Source organism: Triticum aestivum, chromosome 5D, assembly GCF_018294505.1.
Source record: "Triticum aestivum cultivar Chinese Spring chromosome 5D, IWGSC CS RefSeq v2.1, whole genome shotgun sequence".
Taxonomy (NCBI): Eukaryota; Viridiplantae; Streptophyta; class Magnoliopsida; order Poales; family Poaceae; genus Triticum; species Triticum aestivum.
This window is the reverse complement of record NC_057808.1, coordinates 354,413,412-354,419,411: the sequence shown is the minus strand read 5'-3', so window position 1 is coordinate 354,419,411 and position 6,000 is coordinate 354,413,412.

Below are 6,000 nucleotides of genomic sequence, written 5' to 3'. Positions count from 1 at the left end.
TCCCTCGCCAACGTAACATGGGAATCATCGGCCTGTGTCGCGGAACGGGCAGGCCGGCGGGTCCGTGGGCAGGGAGGCGGAGTCAAGGCGTACAGCCTCCGTACCGTACATTGGCTAGAGACTATAGAGGGTTGAATTGGACCTACGGCACGCGCCTTCGATGGGGGGGCGTTTTGGCTTGGCCACCAAGGCGTTGTTCCGGCGCGAACGCGCGAGTGAGGGCAAGGGCGCCATCGCCCGTCGATGACCTCCAGGCAAGGTTTTGGCTCACGACGTCAGCACAAAGGTCATCCACCGACTACTTAAAATATTTACAGTGATCTCAATAGTCTACGGCTATTTGAATATGGCGATCAAATCACCCGCTGTCGATGCTTGGGACCGAGTTCACTGCATATACTAGTTGCAACGGGTGTAATAACTAGACAAACTAGGAAAGAGCGCATCTGTGCATTTCCAGGAACCTTGGATCTTCACGGACGGTTTATGATATTTCCAGGAAGGTCTCATCAGGTACTTGGTCTCTTGAAGTGCCCATTCATCCAATGTTGTCTGCTGCGGTGTTGTCGCTTTTCTTGACATGGTGCAGCCCAATATCGTCGAATTTGCCCTCAAGTTCTTGGGCGGCTGCATAGTAGACGGACATCTTGGACTCTTTTTGTGATGAATGTCTTCATGACCTATTGTACCACGAGATCAGGGTCGCCTCGACAGATAAGGTGTCGAATGCCCATGGAGGCTGCGATGCGGAGCCCGTGGAGGAGGGCCTCGTACTCGGCAGCGTTGTTGGAGTCTCAGAAGTGGAGCTGCAGAACATAGTTCATTTTGTTACCTCTTGGGGACACAAGGACTACTTGATCCATCGAAATATATTGTCTAGTATTCGAGGTCGATGTTCTTGGGGACATGCTAGGCATCGGTCCATTCAGCCAAGAAGTCGGAGATCGCTTGTGACTTGATTGCCGAGCGTGGTCTGTAGGAGATATCAAATGGTAGAAGCTTGATTACCCACTTAGCCAAGCGGCCTATTGCGTCCTTGCTTTTGATGATGTCGGAGAGTGGTGCATGACTGACCACTGTGATTGGGTTGGCCTGAAAGTAGTGTCGTAGCTTCCCTGACGGCCATGAATACTCCGTATGTTATCTTCTGACAATGCAGGTATCGTGTTTTGCACGGCGTTAGTACCTCACTGACGTAGTACACTGGGTGTTGCACCCGCTGGGTCTTGCCAATCCCCTCCCTTTCCACCGCGATCACCACGCTTACCACTTGGGTGGTCACTGATATGTATAGCAGCATTGGTTTAGATTGTGTCGGGGAGGTGAGTAGTGTGTTTGATTGTAGTAGCCTTTTGAGATCTGCGAAGGCTTCTTTGGCCTCGTCACTCCAATAGAACTCGCCTCCTTTTTTCAGGAGCCTGTATAGTGGGAGTGCTTCCCTCCAGCCTGGAGATAAATTGGTTGAGGGATGCCACACACCCGTCGAGCTTCTGCACGTTTCGAACTGTCTCTGGTGGCTTCAAGTTTATTATTTCTTGGATCTTCTCCGGGTTTGCTTCAATTCCCCGTTGGAACACTATGAATCCCAGAATTTGTCCTCTGGGGACCCCAAATACACATTTTTTTGGAGTTGAGCTTCATGTAGAAGCCCCGAAGGTTGTTGAAGGTTTGTTGGAGGTCTGCGAGGAGGCTGGAGCCCTGGCATGATTTGACCACGATGTCGTTGATGTAGACCTTCGCGTTTATCTTAATTTGCTTGTTGAAACACTTCTGCATCGTCCGTTGGTATGTTGCCCCGACGTTCTTGAGCCCAAAGGGCATTGTGATGTAATAGAATAGCCCGTAAGGCATGATGAAGGAGGTCGTCTCTTGATCTGACTTCTTCATTTGTACATGATGGTATCCGGAGTAATGCATCGAGGAAACACAAACGTCCGCAACCCGTGGTGGAGTCGATGATTTGATCGATTCTCGGAAGTAGGAACGGGTCCTTGGGGAAGACTTTGTTGAGGTCGGTGTAGTCGACGCCCATACAACAGGACATGTTCTTCTTGCGCATCATGACTGGGTTAGCTAGCCACTTTGGATATGTGACCTCTCTAATGAACCCGGCAGCCAAGAGCCCGGATATTTCTTCTTCGATAGTCATTTGTGTTGGGGAACGTAGTATTTCAAAAAAAATCCTACGATCACGCAAGATCTATCTAGGAGAAGCATAGCAACGAGCGGGGAGAGTGTGTCCACGTACCCTCGTAGACCAAAAGTGGAAGCGTTTAGTAACGCGGTTGATGTAGTCGAACGTCTTCGCGATCCAACCGATCAAGTACCGAACGCACATCACCTCCGCGATCTGCACACGTTCAGCTCGGTGACGTCCCTCGAACTCTAGATCTAGCTGAGGCCGAGGGAGAGTTCCGTCAGCACGACGGCGTGGTGACGGTGATAATGAAGTTACCGACGTAGGGCTTCGCCTAAGCACTACGACAATATGACCAAGGTGTGTAACTGTGGAGGGGGCACCGCACACGGCTAAGACAAATCTTGGAGTGCCTTTGGGGTGCCCCCTGCCCACGTATATAAAGGAGGGGGGGAAGAGGAGGCCGGCCTAGGAGCGGCGTGCCTATAGGGGGAGTCCAACTAGGATTCCCAATCCTAGTTGGAGTGCCCTTCCTTTTCCAAGAGGGGAGAGAGGGAAGGAGTAGGAGAGGGAGAAGGAAAGAGGGGGCGCCGCCCCCTCCCTAGTCCAATTCGGACCAGCCCATGAGGGGGCGCGCAGCCTCCCCTAGTGGCCCTTCTCTCCTTTCCACTAAGGCCCATGAAGGCCCAATACTTCCCCCGGCGAATTCCCGTAACTCTCTGGTACTCCGAAAAATAGCCGAACCACTCAGAACCTTTCCAATGTCCGAATATAGCCTTCCAATATATCGATCTTTACATCTCGACCCTTTTGAGACTCCTCGTCATGTCCGTGATCTCATCCGGGACTCCGAACAAACTTCGGTCATCAAATCACATAACTCATAATACAAATCGTCATCAAACGTTAAGCGTGTGGACCCTACGGGTTTGAGAACTACGTAGACATGACCGAGACACATCTCCGGTCAATAACCAATAGCGGAACCTGGATGCTCATATTGGCTCCTACATATTCTACGAAGATCTTTATCGGTCAAACCGCATAACAACATACGTTATTCCCTTTGTCACCGGTATGTTACTTGCCCGAGATCCGTTCGTCGGTATCATCATACCTAGTTCAATCTCGTTTCCGGCAAGTCTTTTACTCGATCTGTAATGCATCATCCCGCAACTAACTCATTAGTCACATTGTTTGCAAGTCTTATAGTGATGAGCATTACCGAGAGGGCCCAGAGATACCTCTCCAATACACGGAGTGACAAATCCTAATCTTGATCTATGCCAACTCAACAAACACCATAGGAGACATCTGTAGAGCATCTTTATAATCACCCAGTTACGTTGTGACATTTGATAGCACACAAGGTGTTCCTCCGGTATTCGGGAGTTGCATAATCTCATAGTCAGAGTACATGTATAAGTCATGAAGAAAGCAATAGCAATAAAAGTATACGATCATTATGCCAACCTACCGGATGAGTCTTGTCCATCACATCATTCTCTAATGATGTGATCCCGTTCATCAAATGACAACACATTTCTACGGTTAGGAAACTTAACCATCTTTGATTAACGAGCTAGTTCTAGTAGAGGCATACTAGGGACACTCTGTTTGTCTATGTATTCACACATGTACTAAGTTTCCGGTTAATACAATTCTAGCATGAATAATAAACATTTATCATGATATAAGGGAATAAATAATAACTTTATTAATGCCTCTAGGGCATATTTCCTTCAATTTGCTTCTCTGTGGCGAAATGACGTAAGGCCTTTTTCACTGTTTGTGCATCCTTGCAGACGTTCAAACAGTGCTCGGCCTTTTAGGCTGGTATTCTCGGCATTTCGGCAGGTTTCGAGGCGAAAACATCCCAGTTTGCTTGGAGGAAGGCAAGCAGTTCTGCTTACTGCTTTCCTGGGAGGTCTCCTCTGATTGTTACCGTTTTCTTTGTGTCCTTCGGGTGTACCTGAAATTTTTTCGTGTCTTGAGCCGGCTGGAAGACTGAACCTGGCCTTGGCTTTTTCAGGACCTCCATTTTTTATGGGTGTACATTCGCTTAATCCTTTCGAGCTCCGTGGAGGCCAAAGCGGCCTCTACGAGCTCCATGCTGGTGACCTCTGCTTTGGAAGCTCTTTCCGGGCTCCCGCGGGCTGTGATAGTGCCATTTGGGCCTGCCATCTATAACTGCAGGTATGCGTACTTTGGAACTGCCATGAATTTTACATACACCGGCTGATATGTCTCCAATGTATCTATAATTTTTTATTGTTCCATGCTATTATAGTATAAATCCTTGATGTTTTATATGTCATTATATATCTTTTTGGGACTAGCCTATTAACTTAGTGCCAAGTGTGAGTTGCTGCTTTTGGTTTTCCATGATATCAGTACCAAATGAAGTCCAAATGCCATGAAACTTTTTGATGATTTTTCTGGACATAAGAGACCCTAGAAGCTTCGGGAGAGGGCCAGAAGACAAAGGAGTGGCCCACAAGCCACCAGGGAGCGCCCAGGGGGTAGGCACAACCTAGTGCCCCGTGGGCCCTGCTTCGCTCCGTTTGACCTAACCCCGCCTCTATAAATTATCTAAAATCAAGAAACCAACAGGGAGCCACCCAACACTTTTTCCGCCACCCCAAGCTTCTGTTCTCGTAGATCCCATCTGGAGGCCTTTTCGGCACTCCACCGGAGGGGGAATCAATCACGAGGGGCTCTACATCAACCTTGCGGCCCTTGCGATGATGTGTGAGTAGTTACCACAGACCTACGGGTCCATAGCTAGTAGCTAGAGGGCTTCTTCTCCCTCTTTGATCTTCAATACAATGTTCTCATCGATGTTCTTGGAGATCTATTTGATGTAATCACTTTTTGCGGTGTGTTTGTTGGGATCCGATGAATTGTGAGTTTATGATCAGATTATCCATGAATATTATTTGAGTCTTCTCTGAACTCTTTTATGCATGATTATTGTAGCTTCGTATTTCTCTCCGATCTATTGATTTGGTTTGGCCAACTAGATTGATTTTTCTTGCAATGGGAGAGGTGTTTTGTGATGGGTTCAATCTTGCGGTGATCTATATCCTAGTGACAGAAAGGGACAAGACACGTATTTGTATTGTTGCCATTAAGGATAAAATGATGGGGTTTATTCATATTGCTTGAGTTTACTTTGTCTACATCATATCATCTTGCTAAAGGTGTTACTCCGTTCTTTATGAACTTAATACTCCATATGCATGCTTGTTGGATAGCGGTCGATGTGTGGAGTGATAGTAGTAGATGCAGGAAGGAGTCGGTCTACTTGTCTCGGACATGATGCATATATACATGATCATTGCCTTGGATATCGTCATGATTATTCGCTTTTCTATCAATTGCTCAACAGTAATTTGTTTACCCACCATATGCTATCTTCAAGAGACAAGTCTCTAGTGAAAAATATGGCCCCCGGGTCTATTTTTATCATATATTAAAATCCAAAAATACCTTGCTGCAATTTTATTTACATCATTTTATTTTGTGTTTTTATTATCTATCTATCACTACGAGATTTGATCCTTGCAATTAACCGCCAAGGGTTTGACAACCACTTGTTTGCGCTGGGTGCAAGTATTTGTTATTTTGTGTGTAGGTACTGCTAACGAGGTGTTGCTTGGTTCTCCTACTGGATTCATAACCTTGGTTCTTAACTGAGGGAAATACTTATCTCTAGTGTACTGCATCATCCTCTCCTCTTCGGGGAAATCCCAATGCAGATCACAGGTAGCAGGAAGAATTTCTGGCGTCGTCTTCGGGGAGACATCACCAAAACCTACCAAGTACCACGCATAAACTTCCATCTCCTTGCATTTAGTTTA